Source organism: Nyctereutes procyonoides, unplaced genomic scaffold (genome assembly GCF_905146905.1).
Source record: "Nyctereutes procyonoides isolate TBG_1078 unplaced genomic scaffold, NYPRO_anot_genome, whole genome shotgun sequence".
NCBI lineage: Eukaryota > Metazoa > Chordata > Mammalia > Carnivora > Canidae > Nyctereutes > Nyctereutes procyonoides.
In genome coordinates this window covers 8,998,489-9,026,420 of record NW_026575041.1, presented here as the reverse complement: position 1 = coordinate 9,026,420, position 27,932 = coordinate 8,998,489, and positions in this window count along the sequence as shown.

Sequence of the window (27,932 nt, the reverse complement as noted above, 5' to 3'; positions counted from 1 at the left end):
ATGGATTGGACACATTCCATCTTCCTTTAGAATGCCAACATTTCCCTTCAACATAGTCTTGGTATGCTTTCTGTTCCTTGCATTTGGGGTGATTTTTGATGTTTTGGTAGTCAAAACCATATTTATCAGATTCTTTAAACTTTAGGATGCATGAAGAGTACTAATATATAGGAAATATTTACCAAAGGGAATCACATAATTATCACACAGGAAAAGACCAAGAGCCATTATTTTCTATCATCTGAGGCTTAATTCAATGGATTACATTTTTATTTTTTAATTTTAATTAATTTATTTATTTTAAATATTTTATTTATTTATTCATGAGAGACACAGAGAGAAGAGGCAGAGACATAGGCAGAGGGAGAAGCAGGCTCCATGCAGCGAGCCCGATGTGGGACTCGATCCCAGGACCGGGATCATGACCTGAGCTGAAGGCAGATGCTCAACTGCTGAGCTGCCAGGTGTCCCAGATTAAATTTTTAATTTGTATTTTGAAATGAATAGAACTAGCATTTCTTAGGGTCTGTTTAGGCATTTCTATTTACTAAAGTGTTTATATCCCTTATTTTATCTCTATGAACACTCATTATTCCCATTTTGTAAATGAGGAAATTGAGTATCAAATTAGTTAAATAATTTAGTCAGGGCCACACAACTATCAAGGATATCAAGGAACAGAGTTGTGCCTTCAACTCAGTGTATTCACTAATAAACTCCTATCTTTCCATCGTCAACCTTTGTAGATTATACTTGCGCAAAATTTTCAGAAAAGAGAAAAAGACATATTTGGGGGCACATCTTGGAATGCTTCTTGAACTAGATATTACAGAGAGGAGTCGGGGTTGCATCAATACAAGTAAAGAAGGTTTTTTTAAAAAGAGAACAATACTCTTAGAAGCATTTCTTAGTAATAACAACACAAAGCAAAGTTTCCCATTTTAACCTTAAAGCAAGTGTTCCACTTTGCTTATAAGTTTCTGTTCATACCTCAATCAAATTAAATTGGTTTTTCCACATAGCAATTTGGAGAAATATCAGGTCCATTGGGATCAGGTGAAAAACAGATGTGAAATAATATGCATTTTTCATGTGCCCCCAAGGGTTGTGACATTTCCAATTTAGTGAGACTCTGGGGTAAGGCAAACACATCTCTGAACATGAAACCAAAGCTCTCAGTCCCACAGTTTGGTTGCTGGAGTGAGCTTATTTAGGTAGGTGGAGAACTTTTCTGAATATCTTGTGTAGAAATTTGCAAAGCTTGGACCTTTTTATACAATTGATCATTTACGACAGCCAGTTATTTTCTTGCTTGGGGAACAGCTGGTTTTTAAAAATACTGCAACATTAACTCACTTACTTACCCATACCTACCCATATAAATAATGTTATGCTGTCAGGGCATTTGGCGTAACAAATCCTATTTCAGCTTTTCCTCAAATACAGGTATTAATGAAATGGGATGATGCTAAGATATCCAGATCATCCTTACCACATAGCTGGTTTAAGATTCATTTGGACATGTATTAAAAACAAAATTACTAAATGACCCCTGCACATGGTATCTAGACATTTTGAAGGGCAGAGGGAGATTTTGATAAAGCTTTTAATGAAGACTATTAATCCTTCAGTTTTGTGCTTGTTGTATTCTCTGTGTTTTGTTTGTTTATTTGTTTTAACCAAGTATTTAACACTACAGATATATTAACCCCGTACAGATTCCTTGTCCTTTGGGGAACTCCATGCACATTAGGGAATGCAGCTGTGAGTAAGAATTGAAGAGCAAGGTGTTTGAAACAAGTATATACTTATGCTTCTACTACTTACACTGATGATGATGAAAGTAATAATTATAATTAATACTGTCCTTGGTTCCAGTTAGGAATTGTATTGTACCTTCCCAGTCAAATGCAAGGATAACTGTAATATCTATTCTCTAGGCCTAATCAGCCATATATGAGCAGTATAGCTATTGGTCATGTGAGGGTTTAAGGAAATACCATTGAGGCTCATGTAGAGGTGGGCAATTCTGTGACTCAATGACAGAACCAAGTATGCCATTTGTATAATTATTTGAAGGTGACAAATTGAGAAAGAGCTGAGCTCTTGGTAAATGGATGAAGGGCTTTTATTTTTTTCCATAGAAAAGGAATAAGTGGATAGTAATTGCCTTCCTATTTTATCTGGGCATCTGAACCTACTTTGGGAGGAAACTAAATGTCTTCTGTCTCCTGTACGTTAAAATAGCTTAGCATTTGCTTTTACAAGACTCTGAAAGATGTCAATTGCTCAGCAATCTAGTTATAAGAACTGGATTTTTTTTAAGTCCCATGAAAAAATTAAATATCTACAATTTAATTATTTCTACTTATCTCTTCATCTGGGCTAGGTAATGTGAAAGATTGATAGGTAATATGTTACTTAATTTAATTTTTACCATGATATTGAAAAAGAGCTATCAATTTTATTTCTGTTTTATGAATGAAGAAACAGATGTTTGTTGAAGTCATGTGACTTGTTCAAAGATATTAACTTTAACTCCAAAGTTTTGGTGGTCCTTATACTGATATTAACAGAATCTTACCATGCTTCTTGTTCAATAAATGACTCCTGAACTTTTTTTTTTTGACTCCTGAACTTGTGAGACATTTTATGTTGCATCTTCTCTCCCTAGTTTGTCAGCCTCTACAGAGCATTCATAAGGTCCTCATCTGACAATGGTTCTGTCTCTTTTTCAAGGGATAACTTGAAATCCAAATATTTAGAAGAATATGAGAGGACCTACTTTGCCCTTTGTCTAGAGCAAGAGTTAGCAGTCATTTTCTGTGAAGGGCCAGAGAGTGAATACTTTAGGATTTTCCTGACAGCTATTATGTTTTGTTATGGATGTTGTTGAAAACTTATAAACATGTACAAATCTGCTCTTAGATCATAGGTCATTTGGGGATCCCTGGGTGGCTCAGCGGTTTGGTGCCTGCCTTCCTCCCCGGGTGTGATCCTGGAGTCCCAGGATTGAGTCCCATGTTGGGCTCCGTGCATGGAGCCTGCTTCTCCCTCTGCCTGTGTCCCTGCCTATCTCTCTTTCTCTCTTTCCCTGTGTCTCTCATGAATAAATGAATAACATCATTTAAAAAGAAAAGATCATAGGTCATTTAAGACTGAGCCATTGTTTGACAAAATCTGGTCTAGAAATGTACTTAAACCTACTTGTGCAAGAATTGTTACATTGTTTATTTACTTTAGCACCAATAAAGCCACAATTTTGTTACCAGGACACATTTATTGAGACAGTTCCTACAGGTCTAATGATAATAACAGCAATAACAAAATATTACTCTGCATTAGATGATAATGTATGGATTTTAGCCATAATCCTAGATGCCTCTTCCTCTTTAAAACTCACATTCAGCACCATCTGGAGCATCACTTAATACCTCTTCATCGTCACCCTCCACTAACAGAAGTTTCCCTTCTCTGGTTCAAAAGGCTTCTCCTAGTCTCTGCCCTTACCCCTCTCTCTGGAACCCTAGACATTAGAGTAATTGTGTTCCTTTAATATTTCTTTCCTACTCTGCTTTTCAGAGTCTGTCCTTTCAAATCCACTGTCAGACAGCGTCCACATCACAAATCCCTCAGGAACCAGACAAAAAGAGAAAATCTCTTCTCAGGGTAACAGGAAGGGCTATTATTGGTGATCACAGTGTCCCTGGTTCAAGCTGCTGGGGGGAATGGGGCAGATGATAAGGAAAATGCAGAGAATACATTAGCACTATTGAATTTTGGTTAGTCAAAAAGCAATTATAAAGTAATTTTTATATTTCTTGCTATGGAGATTATAAAATGTAGGAGAGACAAAAAAATAGAAGAAATCTTGCTCAGATTAAGCTCTTTGAGGATATGGTACAATGGAAAGGATATGTGATAGATAGGAGAGATCTAGGATCTAGTTCTGGCTTATCCATTGAATACCTAGCTCACCTTGAATAGGTTATTTTCTTTCCTGGACTCCAATATGCCATCTGTAAAACAATGATGTTGGATTTGATGAACTCTACTTCCTCCACAGCCTTGTTTTGTCAAAAACAGAAGAAATATGAGGGCATCTGGGTGGCTCCATAGGTTAAGTGTCCCACTCTTAATTTCAGCTCAGGGAATGATCTCAGAGTCATGAGATCAAAGCCCGCATTGGGCTCAGTGCCAAGTGTGGAGCCTGGTTAGGATTCTCAGTCCTTCTGCCCCCCTGCTCATGCTCACACACATTCTCGCCCTCAAAAACAAACAAGCAAGCAACAAAAACCAGAAGAAATATGTTTTTTCCTTGTCTTTTAGAATATTGGAAATCCACTTGAAGAAAAAAAAGAATAGTCTTATCAAGAAAAGTGAAACAGCAAGTTGTTGCTGAAATTCTATATATACACACAATATTTTTTCTCAGTTGCTAAAAAATTTACAATTGTTAATGGAACAACTTGTGATGGGAGGTGAGGGATTTGCTGTTATTGGAGCTATTCAAGGCAAGTCTAGACATGGCTATAATAGAGTCTGTAGAGTTATGTGAACTCACCTCTGGAGAGCTCCATACAGAATGGGTAAAATACCCCGAGGCATGTCTTCCTATCTGCCTTTTATATCTAAGAACACATTATAGTCTTCAGATGGGTGATTATCTCTCCTTTAGTAGGCTTGAAGATGGCATTGACATCCTTTGCTATTCTGCTTCTGAAAACACTGGCCAACTACAATAAAAAATAATTAAGTTGGTTTCAAAAAATGAGATTGAATTCTCTTCATGGTTGATACCATATCCATTTATTTCACAAGATGGTTTCCCCATTTGTTTATTTAACAACTATATCTTGGTACTTTCTCTGTCTCACAGTAGCAAAGAAGAGTGATACAGCCACTAATCAGTCATATCAAAAAGGGCAGGGGCTTTGTCTATTTATGTTCTCTCCCCATTACAAGTTCTGATATATAGTAGAACTCAGAAAAATCTTTTGATTTTTCTTGCCTTGATGAGTTACAAGATGGAAAAATTAGACTAATAATTGCCAATAATCCTAATGCCACAAGTTACAGTGAGATATGAACAGTGAAAATTGCATTCAAAATATAGAATAGTTCAGAGAAAAGGATGACTAATTCAGTTTTGACAAAGACAATAATGAAAACTTCAAAGATGAGGTAACAGTCAGAGCAAGACTTTGAACAATAAATAGGAGTTTTCTTGGTGAACAAGCAGACGGGATTGTTCTACACACATGAAAGAGCAGTGAGGTCAGTTACCAGGTTGCCTAATGAGGGTTGGCACAGCAGGAGCATGAGAGTAGAGGAGGAGCATGCCAGGCACTGAAGATACAGGTACCTCCCAAGTCTTAGATGGACTAACAGCCAGAATATGGAGGGGAAGGACATGATACATATTTTCTGCTATGAAGATCCCAATGGCTAGAGTGTAAAAGATGAACTGGTGCTAAAGCAGTAAGCTATAGGTAAGTGCATTAGGTTGGTCCTGAAATAGCCCAAATGAGATATGATGAGGTCTTGAATTAAAACACTGGTAGTGGGGGATGCCTGGTTGGCACAGCGGTTTAGCTCCTGCCTTTGGCCCAGGGCGCGATCCTGGAGACCCGGGATCGAATCCCACGTCGGGCTCCCGGTGCATGGAGCCTGCTTCTCCCTCTGCCTATGTCTCTGCCTCTCTCTCTCTCTCTCACACTGTGTGCCTATCATAAATAAATAAAATAAAATAAAAATTTTAAAAAATAAAAAATAAATAAAACTCTTAAAAAAAAAAAAAACAAAACACTAGTAGTGGTGGGCACCTGGGTGGCTCAGTGATTGAGTGTCTGCCTTTGGCTCAGGTCATGATCCAGGGGTCCTGGAATGGAGTCCTGCAGGAGCCTGCTTCTCCCTCTGCCTATGTCTCTGCATGTCTCTCTGTACCTCTCATGAATAAATAAATAAAATCTTTAAAAACAACAATGACGACGACAAAAACACTGGTAGTGGCAACAGAGGCAGAGGAGAGAAATGTAACATTTTATTTCAACATGATTTCTGAGTTTCTAGAATAATTTTGTAGGTTATATATAGATGTGAGAGGGAAAAGTGCATGAGCTCATATCTTGATGACTTGTTAAGATTTTTCATACTGTCTATTTTTCTATATAGAATTTCAGTGGCCTTTACTTGCTGGGGAGGTTTGGGGATGATACAGCGTGTCTTTAAGCATCTTGTTCTCATTAACAGGGAACCATGAGAGGTTTGGGAGCAGGTAAGTATGAGAATCAGAACTATATTTCAAAAGAGAAATTAATAAAGCATTGAAAGTAGTTGAGGGATGGTGTTTGAGGTAGTCTCATCAAGTCTGTCTCCATCAGTTTAGACCAGGTTAATGGAAAACTATAAATATTTAATGTGAGGTAAAATCCAAGTTTGTGTGAACTAATTACATATTCAGTCATGACATATTTAAAGAATCACTAGCCTAAAAATAGGAAGCCCCAAGGCTCACTCTGCAGGGGAATTTCCTTCTTTTCAACAGATACCTAATCCCCATCCACTAAAAGTCAAGGGCTGCTGATATGGGATGGACTACCTTTTATGAATTCATTTAGGATTAATGCAAGAAGAGAGTAAGTTAATTTTAAACTCCTGTTGTAGGATACATTGCAGTGGAAATAAGGGAAGGATGTCAACAAAGAGAGATAAACATATTTGAACCTGTCTGCTAAACATAGAGTGGGTTGACAAACAAGAAAAGGCAAAATGAGAAAAACCCATTATGCCAATTATGACTACATTGATCCAACTCATTGATATGCATTTAAACATAGTGGAGTTAAAAGATAATTAACTGACTTATGAAAAATATTGCACTAGAGAAGTAGGGAAGTTTAAAATCTTTCGGGAGAGATAAGGACAACTTTGGGGAGGCTGATTTTCTTTCTATAAAACATAAACATCTATTTTCGGATCTTATATTCTCTGTCACAGTTGTACCAAGCAGTCCAAGGAAATTGATTTATAATAGAAATATATTGCATCAACTTTAATGCCAATTCCCTTCAGACCGATTATTTACTTACTGTAAGTCTCGTAAGATTTCATTTGACAAATTTGTGTAGGGTTTTGGGATGAAAGATACCTAGAGGTCAACAATGAACCAGGAGTTGTGTTTCTTTGGGGTACTACCCTATGTTCTTTGGATCAGAAGCCCTTATGGAATAAAATAAGACAAAATAAAAAGAAGAAAATTAGTAGTGATGCTTACTCCAGAGTTTTGTGAGGGTAAAACAAGAGAACACCTTGTTACTTAGTAAATAACCAAGAGATTAGCAAGAAAGTTTCCTTGTGAGCCTTGAAGCAATGTTGCAAAAATGGTGGTGGTGATGCTTTTAATATAAAAATTAACTGAATTTAGGGAGCAAAAGAAATACAGTTATACAAATGACAACTCCACTATAAAAACAAATATACTCCAAACAGATGTGAACATATGGTTTTGGAATTCTTTTTATTATTATTATTATTATTATTTTTATTGGAGTTCAATTTGCCAACATATAGCATATCACCCAGTGCTCATCCCAAGTGCCCCCCTCAGTGCCCATCACCCAGTCACCCCAACCCCCCACCCACCTCCCTTTCCACCACCCCTTGTTCATTTCCCAGAGTTAGGAGACTCTCATGTTCTGTCACCCTCACTGATATTTTCACTCATTTTCTCTCCTTTCCCCTTTATTCCCTGTCACTATTTTTTATATTCACCAAATGAATGAGACCATATAATGTTTGTCCTTCTCTGATTGACTTACTTTACTCAGCATAATATCCTCCAGTTCCATCCATGAAGCAAATGGTGGGTATTTGTCGTTTCTAATGGCTGAGGAATATTCCATTGTATACATATACCACAGCTTCTTTATCCATTCATCTTTTGATGGACACCGAGGCTCCTTCCACAGTTTGGCTATTGTGGACATTGCTGCTAGAAACATCGGGGTGCAGGTGTCCCGGCGTTTCATTGCATCTGTATCTTTGGGGTAAATCCCCAACAGTGCAATTGCTGGGTCATAGGGCAGATCTATTTTTAACTCTTTGAGGAACCTCCACACAGTTTTCCAGAGTGGCTGCACCAGTTCACATTCCCACCAACAGTGCAGGAGGGTTCCCTTTTCTCCGCATCCTCTCCAACATTTGTGGTTTCCTGTCTTGTTAATGTTCACCATTCTCACTGGTGTGAGGTGGGATCTCATTGTGGTTTTGATTTGTATTTCCCTGATGGCCAGTGATGCGGAGCATTTTCTCGTGTGCTTGTTGGCCATGTCTATGTCTTCCTCTGTGAAATTTCTCTTCATGTCTTTTGCCCATGTCATGATTGGATTGTTTGTTTCTTTGCTGTTGAGTTTAAGAAGTTCTTTATAGATCTGGGATACTAGCCCTTTATCTGATGTGTCATTTGCAAATATCTTCTCCCATTCTGTAGGTTGTCTTTTGCTTTGTTGACTGTTTCTTTTGCTGTGCAGAAGCTTCTTATCTTGATGAAATCCCAATAGTTCATTTTTGCTTTTGTTTCCCTTGTCTCCAGGGATGTATCTTGCAAGAAGTTGCTGTGGCCAAGTTCAAAAAAGGTGTTGCCTGTGTTCTCCTCTAGGATTTTGATGGAATCTTGTCTCACATTTAGATCTTTTATCCATTTTGAGTTTATCTTTGTGTATGGTGCAAGAGAGTGGTCTAGTTTCATTCTTCTGCATGTGGATGTCCAATTTTCCCTGCACCATTTATTGAAGAGACTATATTTTTTCCAGTGGATCGTCTTTCCTGCTTTGTCGAATATTAGTTGACCATAGAGTTGAGAGTCTATTTCTGGATTCTTTATTCTGTTCCATTGATCTATGTGTCTGTTTTTGTGCCAGTACCATACTGTCTTGATGACCACAGCTTTGTAGTACAGCCTGAAATCTGGCACTGTGATGCCCCCAGCTCTGGTTTTCTTTTTTAATATTCCCCTGGCTATTCGGGGTCTTTTCTGATTCCACACAAATCTTAAGATGATTTGTTCCAAGTCTCTGAAGAAAGTCCATGGTATTCTGATAGGGATTGCATTAAACGTGTAAATTGCCCTGGGTAGCCTTGACACTTTCATATATTAATTCTTCCAATCCATGAGCATGGAATATTTTTTCCATCTCTTTGTGTCTTCCTCAATTTCTTTCAGAAGTATTCTTTAGTTTTTAGGGTATAGATCCTTTACCTCTTTGGTGAGGTTTATTCCTAGGTATCTTATGGTTTTGGGTGCAAATGTAAATGGGATTGACTCCTTAATTTCTCTTTCTTCAGTCTCATTGTTAGTGTATCGAAATGCCACTGATTTCTGGGCATTGATTTTATATCCTGCCACAATGCGGAATTGCTGTATGAGTTCTAGCAATCTTGGGGTGAAGTCTTTCGGGTTTTCTATGTACAATATCAGAATGGGCTTAATGATCCCATCAAAAGGCACAGAGTTTCAGCCTGGATAAAAAAGGAGGACCCATCTATTTGCTGTCTACAAGTGACTCATTTTAGACCTAAGGACACCTATATCCTGAAAATAAAAGATTGGAGTACCATTTACCATTCAAATGGTCCTCAAAAGAAAGCAGGGGTAGCAATCCTCATATCAGATTAATTAAAGTTTATCCCAAAGATTGGAGTAAGAGATGAAGAGGGACACTATATCATACTTAAACCATCTATCCAACAAGAGGACCTAACAATCATGAATATTTATGCCCTGAATGTGGGAGCTGCCAAGTATATCAATCAATTAATAACCAAAGTTAAGACATACTTAGATAATAATACACTTACACTGGGAGACTTGAACATGACGCTTTCTGTAATTGACAGATCTTCTAAGCACAACATCTCCAAAGAAACAAGACCTTTAAATGATACATTGGACCAGATGGATTTCACAGATATTTACAGAACTTTACATCCAAACACAATTGAATACACATTCTTCTCAAGTGCACATGGAACTTTCTCCAGAATAGACCACATACTGGGTCACAAATCAGGTCTTAACCAATACCAAAAGACTGGGATTGTTCCCTGCATATTTTCAGACCATAATGCCTTGAAACTAGAACTAAATCACAGGAAGAAATTTGGAAGGAATTCAAACACGTGGAGGTTAAAGACCACCCTGCTAAAAGATGAAAGGGTCAACCAGGAAATTAGAGAAGATTTAAAAAGATTCATGGAAACTAATGAGAATGAAGATACCTCCATTCAAAATCTTTGGGATACAGCAAAAGCAGTCCTGAGGGGGAAATACATTGCAATACAAGCATCCCTCAAAAAACTGGAAAGAACCCAAATACAAAAGTTTACCTTGCACCTAAAGGAGCTGGGGAAAGAACAGCAAATCAAACCCACACCCAGCAGAAGAGAGTTAAAGATTTGAGCAGAACTCAATGAAATAGAGACCAGAAGAACTGTGGAACAGACCAACGAAACCAGGAGTTGGTTCTTTGAAAGAATTAATAAGATAGATAAACCATTAGCCAGCCTTATTAAAAAGAAGAGAGAAAAGACTCAAATTTAAAAAATCATGAATGAGATAGGAGAGATCACCACCAATACCAAGGAAATACAAACGATTTTAAAAACTTATTATGAGCAGCTATATGACCAATAAATTAGGCAATCTAGAAGAAATTGATGCATTTCTGCTTTTGGAATTCTTATTTACAGTTGAAAATAGAAATATTTGCAAATGTAACCTAAGAGTTTAATATGCATCAAGCTAGTCTATCTTTTTTAGAGATAAGTACATAACTGATAGGAAATTGTTATGGGAGTTGTTTTAATACCGAAGAAATTTCATGTGCTCCCAAAAAGTCTTTATTGGTTAGGTTAAAAGAAGGTTCTCATTCATATAGGTCCTAATGTTAAAAAGTATTTTGCATTCCACTCATTCCTTTAGCGTAATTCTCCTCAATTCAGAGACTTTGTCTTCTCTTATGCAATTATCTCCCTTACATCTCCCAGTGAATGAAAGTAATGTGGTAAATACTAGTATGTTGACCTCCTCTGGGAATACAAAAACATACTTTACTTTTCCACCTTGAGGGGGGTTATCCAATGGGTGATTTGGGGGGAAACATACACACACGTACACAGAAAAAAGCACCTGTGCAGCTAGAAATACTTTAAAAATCACTGCATTTAGACATTTATACATTTATAATTTATACATTTGATTTCTCATTGTTTTGCCAAAAAAGTACTGAATGTCTAAAATATGCAAAACTTTGTACATAACTATACAAATAATAAAAATTACCTACTTTTCTGACTTAATCATAACAAGTCTTATGATTATTATTGCTACTACTATAACCATTAGTATTATCAAGATTTTTTTATCATTATATCACTTAATCTTTAAGACAGTCCTAGATATTGTTTAAGTGGATGCGTAACTGTTGAATCAGCAAAAGGAAACAAAATAAACTTTTATGTCTTTGGGCTCTGGAAAATTTTTTGTTTTGTTTTGTTTTTAATTCCCATGAGAAATTGTGACCTGATTCACATTTAGGGTTCAAATTTACAGTACTTCTGAAACCTCCGAATTATAAGCTGGTAAATCAAATAAGAGTTGTCCAGTTTGGAAACCTGTGAGAGCAACAACAAAAGTAAAGTTTATCTAGAGGGAAATAATTTTATCTTATTTCTACAGATTTTTTTTCCTTTTTGGAAAATGGACCACAAATGTGAATAAAAATGCACAATACAAATTAGAAAACAGAAGGAAGTTTTTAAAAAAGCAAGAGTCAGCATAAACAACAATGAAAGAGATTATCAAACTGGATGGGTAAAAGCAGAATAGAAAAAAGAAAAAAAAATGGAAAGGAGATTTAGGAAATACAGAAGACAGATTGAAGAGAATCACACAGAATGTAGCACAAAGATCAAATGTAGAGACTGAGAAAGAATGGTTAAGAGACATGCAGGATAGAAAGAGATTATCTAACATAATATTTTATTGGGATTCCAGAAGTGAGGAATAGAGAGAGTGGAAGAGAGGTAATAGCTTAAAATGTTAATGATGGATCATTTCCAAAAGTGCTTAAAGACATGAATTTTGACCTCTAGGAAGTCAAATAAATCATAAGTGGAATAAAAGAAATGCACAACAGGGAGCATTGTAGGAAAACTGTATTATACGAAGGATAAATAAAATATATTAAAAGTAATCAAGAGGAGAGTCAGATCACTTAAGATAATATGATAGTCTTAAATTTAACTTCCCAATTCACAATGGAACAGAAAAGGAAAGTGGGATCTTCAAAGTGCCCCAAGGTGTGTATGTGTGTGTGTGTGTGTGGGGGGGTGTTCACAATACTATTCAAGAATAAGAATAAAATCAAAATTATTGTGGGCAAACAAAAACAATGTTTCCCACCTACCATACTTCAATAAATGCATTTCTAAAGGCTATATTTTATTTACAATTTAATGAATGTATTCTAGATTAATAATTCCAGGAAAGCATAAGAGATGCAAATGGAAATTATGAGCTAAGAAAGTAAGTGACTTAATTGAAATTGACTCTATAAAATTATATTTAAAAAATTCATTGGGTGGGGACAGAAACGTAGAACCAACATACAGGAAATGAATACCTAAAATGAAGGACATAGCAATAATTGGATTGAAGTATTATCACATCCTTCAATTTTTCCACGGGATGTTGCAGCTACCTATATTAAACTTAAAATATGCATGTTAAAAATATAAAAGTTAATCTCAAAAATAATAGAAATAGAAGCTATAGTTTTCCAACTGAGAGAAAAAAATGAAATGTTATAAAGAGTCCATCTAAAGAACAAAAGAGAGAATAAAGCATATGGAAAGCAGAACCAATAAAAAAATGAAACATAATGTGGGAGCTATAATTCTATATATACCAATAAGTGGGAAATGAGAACATAAAGTGTGTTGTGTACTTAGCCAAGGTGTTATAGTAGTTTTCCATGGAAAATAGGGAGTCAATGAATCCTGCAATTGTATCTCTATCTTCCTGTATAGCCATGAATTATTTATAGGCAATTCTCTCTGATTCATCTGTGTATTCACATGGACAACCACTTGCTGTGGTGATGTGCCTCAATGTACTGGAGACTTCAAACTTAAAGAAAGTTCTTTGAATGATGATCAAGATACTTAGCTAGATTGACTGCCTTTTTGAAGGAAAAAGCAATCTTTCTTTTGGTCCTTATTTTTGAAATTATCATATGCATAGTATATGTAAATAAATAAGTGATTTCTTCTTCTAAGATCTTACGTATTTTTTAACCTACTGAGTAAGGATTTCTAAAGGACATGCACCAAGATTTTGCAAACAAAAACATAGCAGCTTTATTAATAATGAGAGTAATACAATATAACTAAAGCAAATTAACTTGGTGGAGTATTCACTATGTTTAAAACACTATGTTAAACATATAGTATTTCTTTGAATTCTCACGTGTGCTTCATATGTAATGTATACTCGTTAATCACATTTTATAGACGAGCAGCTACAGACCTTGAGAGACTGAATGTTTCTTTAAGGAGGGCTAAGCAGGAATTTAAACTCAGGCATTTTGACTTCAGAGTTTGTCTATTATGCTATAATTTTTCTCATGCCTTCCCAAACATACCCTTCAAGTTCAGTGAAAGTCCATTTGGCTGTTTTTATGTTGATGAAGTAAAGAACATTTAGACAATCAAAGAGAAATGGCATTTTATTTGCATAGTTGATGATAATAACAGCAACAAAAAAATTTCTAAGATCCGTTTGTTTAAAATGCACATATTCTGTTGTTTACTTTGGATAGTTTTGTGATTGTCATTAAAAGACAGCTCCTTTATCTCTCAGCCCTCAGTTCTCTTTGGACACCACTCTTTACTAGGAAGATAAAAGTAATGCTAAAAAGAAGCTCCCTGTGAAAGATCAAGAGTGGCATTTAATCACTTAATCAACAGTTATTTATTAGCAACCTCTTCTGTGTGTGAAATTGTGTAGGCTCTGGAGAATGTAATAATAAAGCTCTTCTTCTGAGGGGCTATACTGATTGTCAGAGGAATAGGAGGAAAGCAAGCAAGTATACTACCTGGCATGGAGTCAGCATTTAGTAAAATTTGCTTGAATGAATGAATGAGGAAGAAAGTGTTAGGGATATATTAGTTTCATAGGGCTGCCTTATCAAAAAGTACCAAAAGATGGATGACTTAGAACAAAAGAAATTTATCTTCTCAGAGTTTCAGAGGCTAGAATCTTGACATCAAGGTGTAGCAAGGTGTCCTTCTGAAGGCTCTAGGGGAGGATTGTTCTTTGAATCTTCCTAGCTTCTGGGAGTTGCCGATAGCCCTTGGTGCTGGTTGACTAATAGATGCATCATTTCTTTTTCTCTGTCGTCATGTAATGATCTCCCTGTGTGTCTATGTTTAAATTTCTTTCTTTTTCAATGGATGGTAGTCATTGGATTAGGGCCCATTTTTAATTGGTGTGAGTTCATCTTAATTTGATTACATCTGCAAAAACCATTCCCAGATGAGATCACATTTGTATTAGAACACAAACCTATCTTTTTGGGAGACATGACTCAATCCATAACAAGGTGCTCTGGAGAAGTTTTGTAGAGGACAAGACCTCCCTGCCCCTGCCGCTCCAGTGTGTGTATGTGTGTGTGTGTGTGTGCATGTGTGTGTGTGCATGCACACATTCACTTGTGTCTGTGTCTATGTGCTTAGGTATACAGAATGGCAGGGGATGACTTCCAAGAGAAGATGCAGGTTAGTTGACATTTGAAAAATAAGTGAGGTTATCCTAGGAAAGGATAAGGAGTAAGGCAGGCATTGCTGGTATCTGAGAAGCTGTATCTAGCAATGTCATTGAGCCTCAGCCCAAGAAGTCATCAGTGTGTAAAAAGAACTAACACCAATCTGTTGTTGTTTTTTATTGTTTCAGTTGATCCTCTTATCCCCGATTATATATTTAGTTTTTTCACATCTAGAAATCTGTATGTGAGGTTTATGGTGATGCTTTGGCATGAACTTTTATGAACCTCATGTTCATCAAGAAGCCCATAGTACTCTGTCTCAAGTTCTGAGAATCAGAAATGACAATGCTTGGACCTTGCTAATAATGAAGACACTTTCATGTTGAAAGTACAGATGTTACTTTTACTTTCATTGTTATTTATTAGTAATTATGCCAAACTAAAATGAATTGTCTTTTGATGGTTTCAAGTGAGAAAACACTAAAAATGAATCACAAGTACAAAATATTCAAGATAAAGTATGGAACTGCAATAACATCAAGCAATTCATCTAATTATAATTACTATAATTTTAAGTAGTTATCATCCTTCATGTATGGATTTCAAACATCTTTGACCTGAATGGTCATGTCTTTGGTTAATGAGAGATTATAAATGTTACCATAAATTCTACACTTAAGAGAAGCCTGGGTAGCTCAGCGGTTTAGTGTTGCCTTCAGCCCAGGGCATGACCCTGGAGACCCAGGATCAAGTCCCACGTCGGGATCCCTGTGGAACCTGCCTCTCCCTCTGCCTGTTTCTCTGTCTCTGTCTCTCTCTCTCTCTCTGTGTCTCTCATGAATAAATAAATAAAATCTTTTTAAAAAAATTCTAAACTTAAAATATACGGGTTGCCTGTTTAACAGTATCGATTTGAAACTGGTAGAATAAATTATGAATAAATCTATAGTATGAAAGAGTAATCCTCCATTAAAGAATTTTTTTATCAAAGAATGTTTTATTTATTTTTTTGGTTTTTTTAAAGAATGTTTTAAAAGAATAGTTAATAACATAGAGAACTGTTCATGATATATTGTTGAAATTCAAAGCACCGTTCATAGTGTATCTTAATTTTGAAGTAATGCATAAATGAAAGAAGATACTCCAAATAATAAAATATTATAAATATTTTTAAAACATGTGTTCCAAATTTTCATATTCATGGCAAGAATAACTTGCACTTAAATAAATTTAAACACTTCAAAATACATTTAAAGAATGAAAAAACAAAAGAAATTTGAGACAATTTTTAGTGAGTTCTAGAACTCACTGTGCTTATAAATGCAGAATGCTGCAATGCTGTGCTTATAAATTTTAATAACCAGTTTACTAGAGAAAAATATAGATGTTTATTATTATTTCACTGTTATATACAATGCCAGTTTATAAAAAAATAGCTTCATATACAATATTCTTTATTGTATATTTCACATAACCATTGATTTTTACAGAACACTTTCTTTGACATTTGCCAAATGCCTATATTTATAGACAATATATAGTGTTGAAAATGAGTTTAGTTCAGACAGAATTGTTAGTTAACATTCTGTTTATATTAATAAATAATGAAAAAGTGAAACAATTAAGTCGTCCTATTTTATACTATGTCCATTACACAGAAACAATAAATGTAAATAACTTCTAGAACATAGATAATAGTAAATTGTAGTAAAATTATTATGGAATGATGAGTTTTGAGTATTTATCACTATATTTGATTTTAAATTTATGTAACTCGATCTGAAATAATGGCTTGCAAAATTTAGTAAAAATTAACTGATTTTCACAAGTTGGTGCTAGTTGGTTTCAGCATACCACTGTATAGGAGAAAAAACAAATACAGATATAAAAGACAGAACTTAGGTAAATCTTACAACTAGTAGGCATGTTTGTTTCTTTGGTTCTAAGAATGTCATGATAACCAAAAATAGTCATACAATTAGTATATATACATATAGTAGAAAATATCTCACATACATGAATCTATTTCCACCTGGAAACTCCCCTTATATAAAATTCAAATGCACAAATCTATATGTGTGCATATATAATGTGTGTATAAATATGATGTAAATACATACACACATGGACATTTATGCATATACATGTATGTATATATCTTGCTAAAATTTTATGAAGTTTATGAATATTAGCTGAGTATCCTCCATTGTGCATAATCAGAACAATAGAGAGGCTGGGGCTAGAAATAGAAAAGGAAGAAAAAGAGCAGACCATGATCTGGTTTCTTATACCCTTTCTTATTTGTAAAATGGGATGATAGTGATAGAACTTACGTTACAGGCTTGTGGAAGTGATTAAACGAGTTAATGTAGGGTAAATGCTAAGGATGGTGCATGACACTAAGGAAGAATGTTAGATGTTAGTGGGTTTTTTTATTATTATTATAAGTTTGATTTTTTTTGGAAAAAATCTACACTGACATTGCTATACATTGTATTTTTCATATATTCTGATTATGTTTTATCCAGAAATACTGGATCAGTTTGAACTTCCATTGGCTATATATGAGAATATGATACTCCCTTAATATTCTGTGTTTTCTTTTTATCTTTTCAATTTTATAGGTAGAAATCATATTTAATTTTTTGATCTATATTTTTATTATCAAAATGATGTATTGTGTAATGTTTATTGGCCATTAATAATTCTTGGTTTACAAATTACTTTTCCACATCTTTGCCTGTACTTCTATGAGAATATAAAGATTCTCTATGATTTTTAGGAGTTTTTGTGTGTTAGTCACATAAAAAATTATTACATGTGATGACATTTTTTTCATTTTGTGAGTTTCAGTTTTATTTACAAAACTTTTGAATGTGAGAGTTGTGCCTATATTAAACAGTAAGATCAATCAGTATTTTCCTGTGTTGTTTGTCTTTTTCCCTTTGGTATGTTCCTTATAACTGACCTCCTCACCTTTAATATTGTAGGAGTACAATTTCTATATATTCTAAAGTATCTGAAGGCTTTACTTTTTTTACATGTATATTTGTATTCAAAATGTATGATGATGTATGGTGTGAATTCAAGTCAATTTTCTTCAAATTTGCATGAATCCATACATTGACAATTCTGTTCTTTCCTGATTGCCTAAAATCTTTTCTTTATCACTTATTAGACCTCCAAGTATAATTTTCTTTTTAATTTTTATTGAATTTTATTACTAAGCCAGTTCTCTACTAGTTATTATCTGTGTGCTATTTTTGAAGCTCCTGTAACTTAAGTATAGAGCAGAATATATAACTCTAAAAGCTGAAGTGCAACAGAGTTTATGGTAGGTTAACACTGTCTCACTATAATTTTTAAAAGCAGTTCACTTTATTGCAAAGAGACATGGTTTTTGAGGCATTTTTATGTTTTTGGCATTGCTTTGGTCTTGGTTTTATTTTTATTCCCTGAAAAGAAATATTCATCTAAGTTAGTAAATGATGATTGAGTTTTGGAAAATAGACATGGGCGTTACAGTGACTTGCAGCATCTGTTAGGTGTACCTCTCACTTATGTTATTCACATTTAATGTTTTAATTGCATAGTAGAATATTTTTCTGTGTTAAGTAGATATTTCATCTCAATAGAGTTTTATTTTTTCTTCCCTCAGTAGATATTTTAAGCTAAAAAGATACTTTTACATTTGGCTAAATAGAGATAATTAAAACTTGCTTTAGAAAAGCAATATGGTAAGGATAATTCTGCTTTATAGGCTCCCAAATTATCATTTCTTATCTCAATGAATTAGTCTCAGAAGCTTTTAATCTAATTAATCCTTAACCAAGTATAACATCACAGGGTGATATTTTGTGTGACTGCCAGTGTGCATGGATTTAATTATGGATTTGCAAACAGCTTTAGATAAAATCATCTCTACCTGACCTATGCCTACTCTGAGTTTAAAGTAAGGAACATTTCAGTTAATTTAAATATCTTATATTAATTTGTGTTGGTGTGTAGTGCATCTGTGTTCATGCACATTTGTTTGTTTTTTCTTGCAAAATTTGTCTAGAACTCCTGATACATTTTTCAGTATGGGGTAAATGAATCTATGTGAGGTGATAGACAATGTGTCTGGAAAATGAGAAACCTGGTCTCCACTTTTAGCTACTCTGTTTCTCTGGGATTTATTTTCTTGAAATGTAAGAAGATTGTATATCTAGAACTGCAAACTCTAATAAACTATAATTCTAAATTCAGTGATGTGTGAAATTTATTTCAGAAAGAAAATTGTTACATTCTTGACCATTTATGTCTTCCATATCTGGATCTGGGTTCTAGAACTCTTGAACAAAGTTTGTTTTGGTCATTTGCCTTTCAGATATTAAGTCTAGAATTGTGAATTGGGACTTTTGATAACTGGACACAAAAGACCAAGTGACTCTGAATATATATATTCAAAATGTAGGTGTATTACACTATAATATTAGAATGAAATTTTTAAAAATTGGAAATGGAAAAGACATTCATTTATCATTGTACAAGCTGCATATATAATACATTATAAGAAAAAAATTAAGAATGAAAACTAAATGTTTAGAGTATAGTTGCTATTACTGATTAATTTGGGATATTTATTTATTTATTTAATTTAAAGAAGAACTATATATAGAGAGAGCAGAACTATTAAAAACGTATCTGCTACACAAAATCATTATAGAGGTTGAATTAAACAACATACATAAAGTTCTAACTAAGCACGGATCTTGGCACAGAAGAATAATACTTCTTACTTTATCACTTATCTGTGCAACATTTTATTATAGAAAATGCCAAAAGTATGCACAATAGACCTAAGAGAATAGCAATCCCATATGTCCATCATTCAGTTTCAATAGGTATCAAGTTGTTTTGTCCCTACTCACTGAACATTATCTTGAAGCATTCAACAAACATCATAACAATTTATCTGTAAACATTTAAGTATATTCCTCTGAATAATAAGTTCTTTTGTATTGAAACAACCTAAATAACATTATCAGATCCACTTAGCAAAAAATTATTGGCAATAATTTATTAAACTCAAGTTTAAACACAGTTTTCCACACTAGAGGAGAAAGTAAAAATGGAAGGGAAGATGATCATTACAAATAAATCCCTATTTCTTTTCATATTATGTGTATGTATATATATTTTCTTTCTGTTTTATTATGTTTTTAAATGGGTTATTATACCTGAATCTCAGAGTACAGGTGATTAATGAGCCTAGACTGGAGGATATAAGATAGCAGAGGAGTAGGGCAACCCTAAGCCTGACTCTTCACTTGAACACAAATAGATAAATATCAAATCATTCTGCACACCTAAGAAATCAATCAGAAATCTTAAAGAACAAAGCTTCACATCTAGTGATCTAGAGCTAAAATACTTCCTGACTCTTAGGTCAGTTTCCTCCCTATTCTACACTAATATGTGTATTTTAACAACTAATAAATTTCCCACTATAAATAAATAAATACAGTTGATTCCACTATTTGTGGTAGTTATGTTCTGCAAAATAGCCATGAACACTAAATTAGTGAATCCTGAACCATTGCTCCTAGAGGAAATACAGGCTTAGGTGCCTACAAGCTTCTGTTTACACACATTTTTTGTCACCAATTAATACATTACCTTGTTTTATGTGTGTTTCTGTTTAAAGATATTGCATTTAATATATATTGCTGATCCAATTAACATTGACCACATGGCTGATAGTATTATAACTGATGCTGAACAGAGCTTCTTGGATACATGTGTTTTGTCCACAAAGAAAATGACAGTCTTCTTATACTTAGGAAGTATGTACTTAGCACTATAGCACTACCCTCAGGGCCCATTTTAGATAGTGAAATTACCAGAAAAAAATCACTAAAGTGAAAACACAGAGTGGCAGTAAATATACTGGGGCTGGGGGCGGGGGGCGCGGTGGCATGTTGCTATATTTACAGTGCAAGTGCTGAAAAAGAAAGAGCATTGCTTTGTTTGACCTCAGGTGAGAACTTGCTTGTCAAGCAACTCAAATTTTTCACCATTCTGCACATTTATGGGAAAGATGATGAAAACCCACAAGTGTTGATTTGGGGGCTCGAGATAAACTTTAGGAAGTGGGCAAATTTGCAAATATCAAATCCATGAATAATGAAAATTGATTTTACTTGCATTTATATACATGGATACATTTAGAATTTGAAAATTAACCTTGGAGAATAATTATAGAGAATTTTAGATTATGGAGTTTATGGGGCAAAGAAGGGGACAAAGTATGTGGCAGAACAGTAGCACATATGTTTTCAATGCAGTATTCAATGAAAAAAAGCAAGTTGAAATAAAGCACATGCAGAACTTTTGAGTGGCATGCATGAGTCTGTTGATAAGGATGGAGCTGGGGTGTCCATAGTATGGTGTGATGGAAAGAGAATCTAAAACTCTGCTCTGTTGAGGTGTTCTGACCTACTCTGGCATATTATTAATCACTGAAGAGATAATATTATAAAATACTGTGGCTTACACACCAGAATTGCACTTTCATTTCTGACAAACTAATATATCATGATACATGGAGTTCACTATCTTGACTTCCAAGACTTTTATTCTTCAGATCAGAGTGAACATGTAATTTTCAGTGAGACCAAGAAAATTTGCATGATAATGCAAGAACTGCTTAGTAAGTCAACAAATAGTAGAGGAGAAAAACAGTCAAGATAATAAAGATTTTTTTTTCATGAAAATATTATAGCTTCACATATATAACTGAGGATTAAAATGAAATAAACCTTAAATAAAACAGACTACCTTCTGACAGCTAACTTCTGGAAACTTCAGTGGCGAAGCCAAACCCAAAGTGACGATGGCCTTCAGACATAAGGTACATGGATATAATTCATGAACTTCCTTTATGTTTCGTAAAGTTATCTAGGAGAAAGAGCAGTGGTCATGCAAACTGCTCCAGAACTTAAACAAAACTAACTTTTGAACAGAGTAAAATTTTGAGTCCGAAAATAGAAAACATGAAGGAGGTGACTATTAGATTGATTAATTCCAAAGGATTTTGCACTGATGTTTCTGTTTCATGGGGTGACAACTTGAAAATGCTGAAGATGTCTTCCTGGAGCTTTACAAAGGCTCTATACTTCACTAATCTAATTCTTTGGTAGAGCCATTAATTTTGCCTAGAAGAATAAGGGGTGTTTTAGTTCATAAAAAACTCCACAGTCACAAAGCAGCAACTTGATGTGATTAAAACAAGCTCTTTCCATGATAGGTTCAGCTGAGGAATTTGGATAAATGCTAATTCTGTGATTTTCATATTTCAGTGATTTGGGTCTCTTATCAGTTCCCATTATGCTAACTTTTTCATGAAAATGAAAAGAAAATGAGGGATTGCAGTTCAAGTTTCCTCTTAATGTGATGGCTGCCTTCTGTGAGAGTCATCAGGAAGTCAGCACACTCAAATTTTGAAAACTGACTAGAATCCATAATTATTGATGTCTGAAGCCCATACTCTTTTAATGACCTGTGAATGCTCCTTCGCTTTCACTCAATCAACAGGATACCCTGTGCTTCTGTTCTTCATTCTTGAAACACTCCCAAAAGAGAGGTAGTGATTTGTCCAGGTCACTTATGGTCAGCAGGAAAAACTTGTTTCTAGAATATTCTGAATACTTAAGAAAAGTAGAACTATCTCTATATGATGGTATTAGGAAGTGGAGCCTTTGAGAAATAATTAGTTTTTTTTTTTTTAATGATAGTCACAGAGAGAGAGAGAGAGAGAGGCAGAGACAGAGGCAGAGGGAGAAGCAGGCTCCATGCACCGGGAGCCCGACGTGGGACTCGATCCCGGGTCTCCAGGATTGTGCCCTGGGCCAAAGGCAGGCGCCAAACCGCTGCGCCACCCAGGGATCCCAAAATAATTAGGTTTAGATGAGGTTATGAGATTAGAGCCCCCATAATGGGATTAATTTCCTTATAAGGAAAAGGAAGAGACATCAGAGCCCTTCTGCAAAAGTAGACATGGCAAGAAGGTGGCCATCTGAAAGCCAGGAAGAGAGCCCTCATCATGAACCAAATCTGTCAGCACTTTGATTTTGAGCTTTTTAAGGTCCCTTAGAATAGTGAGAAATAAATGTGTATTGTTTATGTCACCTAGTCTATGGTAATTTGTTATAGCAGCCAGAGCTATGACAAACAGCAATAAAAAGAACACAACAGTAATTATAATGTATCCCATATACCATTTAAGAGAATTCTTTCTCTGTTGACCCCACCACCCAAGTTATTGAATTAAGCCTCTTCTCATTTCACAGATCATGGGAAACCAAGTATTTTCTCCCAAAGTTTTTTCAACTTCTCTGTTGTTTCATCTTCATGGCCACTCTGCTTCCTGGACTCCTATTTCCACACTCCATCTCTGTGATGCTATTCCTTGTCCTTATGCAACTTAGCATTCCTTTGTGTATAAAACAGAAACACAAATCCACTTGAGTAAAATATTTGTGGGCACGATTGACTTTACTGAAGTTTTTTGTTGTTGTTTTGTTTTGTTTTTGAGGGAGGGGAATGCTGAAATAGGAATAATGGCAAAGCAATGCAAACAATATTAAAATCCCTATTAAACATATTATTTCTAAAATTTTGTGTATGAACACCAAAAATTTTTACTGTTTACATCAGTTTTCTATTTTTGTTGCAACAAAATACCACAAACTTAGTGGCTTAAAACAATGGATATGTATTAAGTCATGGTTTATTTTTTACTTTTTATTTTTTTAAAGATTTTATTTATTTATTCATGAGAGACACAGAGTGAGAGAGGCAGAGACATAGGCAGAGAGAGAAGCAGGCTCCCTGCGGGGAGCCCCATGTGGGAATTGATCCCAGGACCCTGGGATCATGACCTGAGTCAAAGGCAGACACTCAACGACTGAGTCACCCAGGCATGCCTATGTCATGGTTTAAAAGCTAGAAATCCGGGGATCCTGGGTGGCTCAGTGGTTTAGTGCCTGCCTTCTGCCCAGGGTGTGATCCTGGAGACCCGGGATCGAGTCCCACATTGGGCTTCCTGCATGGAGCCTGCTTCTCCTTCTACCTGTGGCTCTCTCTCTTTCTGTGTCTCTCATGAATGAATAAATAAAATCTTAAAAAAATAATATAATAAAAGCTAGAAATCCTAAATTAGTATCACTGAGCCAAAATCAAGGTATCAGCAGGGCCACAATGCCTCAGTAAATCCTCAAGGTAAATCCATTCCTTGCTTCTCTCAGCCTCTGATGATATTCCTTTGCTTATAGCCACATCACTCCAACTCTACTTCTATTATTATATTACATATTCATCTCTGTGTGTCTAATTTCCTTCTGCCTCATTCTTACAAGGACATTTGTGATGACATTAGGGCCCAGGCAGATAATTTAGGATTTATCTCCATGCCAATATCCTTAATTTAATCACATCTGCAAAGACTCTTCCTCCCCCCCTTTCCCTATTGGGTACCATTTACAGGTTCCAGACATTTGAATCGGGCATCTTTGAGTGGTCATTATTTATCCTACAGTGTCACATCTAATTCCAGCCTATCTCCATTTTGTTACTTCTTCTCTCTGTTCCCCCTGTTCTGTTTTAGCAACCTCTTTCTTCCAAGGAGAGCTAAACCCTTCATGTATTTCACAAAACAAGTTTACTCTCCTCAGTCCTTAGAGTTAAATACTCATCTGTTGTGTACTTATCAAGTTACTCTAGACAAAAACAAAACAAATAAAAATTACAGGTATAATAAACAAAAACCTAGGGGTACCTGGGTGGCTCAGTTGGCTAAACATCTGCCTTTGGCTCATGTCATGATCACAGGACCCTGGGATAAAGCCTTACATTAGACTCCCTGCTCAGCAGAGATCCTGCTTCTCCCTTTCCATCTGCCCCTCTTCTCTTTTCATACACATGTGCACTCTCTCTCTATCTCAAATAATAAATCTTTTTTAAAAATTAAAAGAAAAATAAACAAAAAACTATCTTTTAAATATATTTTTATTGAAGTTCGATTTGCCAGCATATAGTATGACACCCAGTGCTCATCCCATCAAGTGCCATCCTCAGTGCCCGACACTCAGTCACCCCATCCTCCACCCACCTCCCCTTCCACTACCCCTTGTTCGTTTCCCAGAGTTAGGAGTCTCTCATGTTTTGTCACTCTCTCTAATTTTTCCCACTCATTTTCCCTCCTTTCTCCTATCATCCCTTTCACTATTTCTTATATTCTCTGGTATGAGTGAAACCATATGATGATTGTCCTTCTCTGATTGACTTACTTCACTCAGCATAATACCCTCCAGTTCCATCCACGTCGAAGGAAAAACATATTTAATGGAAACCATGACTACTACAAAGTGAGAATTTATTTTCATATTATTACAAAAGAGTTGTTTCATTTTACTTATATAATCTCTCAAAATCTCATGACAGTTGTAAAATAACTGGAATATCTTAATATTCTCATGACAATTCTTTTTTAAAAAAAAATATTTATTTGAAAGAAAGAGAGCGAGCAGGAGAAGGGGCGGGGGGGCGGGGGGAAAGGGAGAGAAAATCTCAAGCACGCTTTGTGCTAAGCATAGAGCCCAATGAGGGCTACCATCCTGAGATCACAACCAGAGGTGAAGCTAAGATGCATAAACAGCTGTGCCACCCAGGCACGCCAATATTCTCATGGCAATTCTTAATGGAATATGGTTAGTGTCTGTATTTTAAAGATGAGGTTAATTGGCCTCAAAACACAGGGTGACTATGCAATTTATATAGCTAGGAAGGGGAACAGCTAGAAATCTAAAGTAGTACTCTTTGTCTCCAAGGCCTCATTCTTAATCACTAAGCTTTACTGCCCCTTGAAGTTCACTTTGATAGTCTATAAACAGAGATAAAAGTATTGTTAATCAAGTATTACATGCAGTGTTAAATAAGGTAGTTCAGGTAAAAATAATACATGAGTTATAAAACTCTATGCAAAAGTGACCACCATAATCTCCATAATCACCATCAATTCCACCATCACTACAGCCACCACCACTATCAATAACACTATCATCACCATCAGTACTAACATCACAATCATCATTACCGTCACCATCATCTTCACTACTAGTGCTACCACCTTTACTACAAGCTCCACTATCATGAACACAACTGCTACCATCCCTATCATACCTCCATCAACACTGAAACTATCATCTGTATCACCACTGTTATCACTATCATGACCACTACTAGTACCACTGCTAGTACCATGATTGTTAATACCACAGATGCATCCTTCTTGACTATAAAACATGCTGTGAGGTTTTGCTGGATTTATTGGACAGGCAAAGTCTATATCCACACCAAATCCATTAAAAAAATCCTGCTGGCACTCCATTATTGTCACATCAGTTAGGCTACAGATTACTTGAAATACATTTATCTCTGGGAATAAGAGAGATCAGTGGTAAAGTTGACATGTCTACATACCTAAGGAGGTTTGAAGCTGTGAGTAAGAGAGCTCTCCTTTTATTATAGCATTGCACAGGGCTAAAAAGTGAGTTGAATGTGGCTTAGGATGCTGCAAATAAAATTGTTAGTCTTTCTTCAGAGAGAAAAAAAAGATAAAAAGCAAACAGCATAAGTAATAACATTTGCTAATCACTTATGAACTCTGTCTTTATAACAACACTATATGATTGGTATTATTTACATTTTACTAATAAATGGACTGAAAGTAAGAGAACTAAAGTTACATTACATGGCAGGGTGGGATTCTCTAATTTCAGGACCATACTTTCCTACTGTATCTTATTTCCTCATAGGCAGGAGGAAAGAGGACATTTAATATAAAGACTTAATAGGTATAAAAGCAAAGTCAGGTCTTTTCATGTGCATCTCTATATTATCAAAATAAATTTGTAAAATAGGTATTGTTATCTCTATTTTTTAGTTCAGAAAAAGGATATTTAAAGAAATTGTTACTTGTTCAAAGCAAATCAGCTGATAAGAGCCAGAATGAGGATTCAAATTTATAATACAATATTCTAAACACTGCGCCATCACATACCCTTCTTCCCCAACCCCAAACTTTTGGGATGTTAGTGCTTAGTGCATACGTATTTAATGAGAATTGAGTCAGATTGTTTTATAACGTAATTTAAAATATTATTTGCTCAATAGCCACCTAAAGTTTCATTTTCATGTTATAGGCAGTTTTGTTTGAGCTTGTTGTTGTTTCTTTGCTTTTATTTTATTAATTACTTGAGCTAATGTCAGTTTATGTTGTATAAGCGGCTGCAGGTTGATCACTGAATAACACACTCTATAGTCTGCATTTAATCCAGCATATTTGAAATTTAGGACTTTGTTATTGTGCACATTAAAATAAATTAACTAGTTGGCCTTTTGAGTCAATATTATTAATTATCACAATTTTTTAGGTCTTTCTAACCCTTTTTAAAAATCCTGTATTGATTCTAAATACTATTCTTTATGTGATTATTATCTAATGTCTTGGAAAATGCATGTATGGACATTTATCTTGGATATACTCTATTTACTTAGAGTAAAGGGAAGATAAGTCACTTAAAAAAAAGTGCTACTACTAATGTATATACGAGATGAAGTCTAAGCAAGAATTTACTTTGCCTTATATCCTCAGTGTTTGTTCAGTGTGTTCCTTTTCTTCTACTTTCACTGCCACTGACTTTTAGAGACCCTTACTTTTATTCGGGTAAAGTCCACATTATTACTTAATATTGTCCTTAGATGTGTTTGGACTCAGAATGATAGCTTGATCAAGATGTATGTTCTAGTGAACCTTCAGGTATGAACCTTCTGTGTGTAAAAGAAGGGAATGATGATAGAGCTGGAATAGATACTTGTGTTCCTTCTTCCTGTACTGCTGATGGTTATTTAAATGCCAGCTGTCCTGACATAGGCATCATCTTCTTTGTTGAAGATATAGAGAATTCTATCACAGATGATGTGGATGATAATCTAATGAACAGATGATCTAAAAACACTAAAATTAGTGATTCCATAAATACAGAGATCAAATGACGTCTAACT